The sequence below is a fragment of the Trichosurus vulpecula genome, chromosome 2, assembly GCF_011100635.1.
Source record: "Trichosurus vulpecula isolate mTriVul1 chromosome 2, mTriVul1.pri, whole genome shotgun sequence".
Taxonomy (NCBI): Eukaryota; Metazoa; Chordata; class Mammalia; order Diprotodontia; family Phalangeridae; genus Trichosurus; species Trichosurus vulpecula.
The window spans coordinates 43,622,976-43,624,851 of NC_050574.1; positions in this window are offsets into that span (position 1 = coordinate 43,622,976).

The following is a 1,876-nucleotide window of genomic DNA, read 5'->3' on the forward strand; positions in this document are numbered from 1 at the left end:
CATCCTGCTGCCTTCACAAGTTTGGGATAGAGTTAATCATTAGTAAGTTTTTCCTTACAAAGAATCTATATATATATATATATATATATGTATATATATATATATATATATATTTCTGGGAAACTTCTGCCCATTTCTCATGGTGCTGCAGCCTGCTAGATGAAGAAAAATGGGTCTAATCTTCTTCCATGTGGGAACCTTTAGATAATGGGGACAATTGTTATGTCTCCCCTAAGTCTTCTCCAAGCTAATGTTGCTGGTTCTTTAAGTTGATCTTCATATGGCGCATTCAACAGTGATCCCCCCAACCCACATTTAGATGACGCCTTCACATTTGGACCATTCTTTACATGCATTCTCTCAATCAAGCCTCACAACAATTTCAGAAGGTTAGCAATAAAGGGTATTCTCATTTTACAAATGAGGGAACTGGGGCTCAAAATGATGAAAGCACTTGGTCCTGGCTACACATCCTGAAAATGTCTGGGGGAGGATTGGAACCCTGCCTTCCTAATTCCAAATGCACTTCTCTATACCCTGTCACCCTGACTCTCTGGACTTGAATTTCTTTTTTCTAGACACACTCAAGATTGTTCTTGCCCTTCCCAGCAAAATGAATATCACCTGCTACAAAAGAGGGAAAAAATAGCCCTAACATAATTATAAGTTAGAATCAATCAACTAACAAGCAATTTATTTAGCATCCACTATGTGTCAGGCATTGTGCCAAATGCTAAGGATACAAAAAAAGCAGGAAATGTCCTGGCCCCAAGGAGCTTACATTCTATTGGGGGGGGGGGGGAAACATGTATATGTTTATGTGTGTGTGCACACACACACATACACATGTAGATACAAGACTCAAGGTAATCTTGAATGCAATTATACGCAATTCTCTTATAAAAAGAAATAAAGGGGAAGAGAGACTTAGGCTAACTAAATGGCCAAAATATACAACCCAACAAAATATCACTCACACAAAACGCAGTTTGGATAGCTAGACGGACATGAATATAAATGAGACTTAAAAATAACTCCCTTTTTATAATAACTGACCTTGAGGAGCTTACATTCTGTTGGGGCTGGCAGGTATACCCCCACATACACACAGGTGTATACAAGACAGGGCAATCTTGAATACAAATGTATTAAATTATATATTTTTTTGAAAAGTGGGAAGGGAGACTCAGGCTTACTAAATGATCTAGAATATATAACCCCATAATGCCTTGGTTACACAAAATACAATTCAAATAGCTAGACAATATGAATGGAGATGAAAAATTTAAAATAACTCCAGCTGCTTTGGATGACTCCAAAAATCAAGAGCTGCATTCAATTAAATTTACACATACACAGAAACACACACACACACACACACACACACACACACAGAGAGAGAGAGAGAGAGAGAGAGAATGAACAGGAAAAGCAGAGAATGGATTTATATTCAAATGCTACAAATCATAGAGTTAGATCTGGAAAGGATAAAGTCCTTTACTTAAGACCATTAGGTCCAAGTTTTACAAGTTACCTAGCTTTACGGATGAGGAAACTGAGGCACAGAAAAGTTAAGAAACTTGCCGATGATCACAATCAGTAAGCTGCTAAGGCAGTGTTTAAACCCAGGTCTTTCTGACTACAAGTCCAGTGCCCTATATACTGAATCACTCCACCTCCTTGAAAACCAGACCTTCTTCAGCATGGCCTTCCTTAATTCACCCCTACCCCTAGTTAATAACTGTATTTGCCTCCTCGCAACTCACATAGGAAGTGGTTTGAGCTTCTCTTGTTTACTAATTTAAGTGAAAACTAGATCCTGGCCCACATCAAGAACATCAAGAAGGAGAAGAAAGGATGATCACTACTATCACCT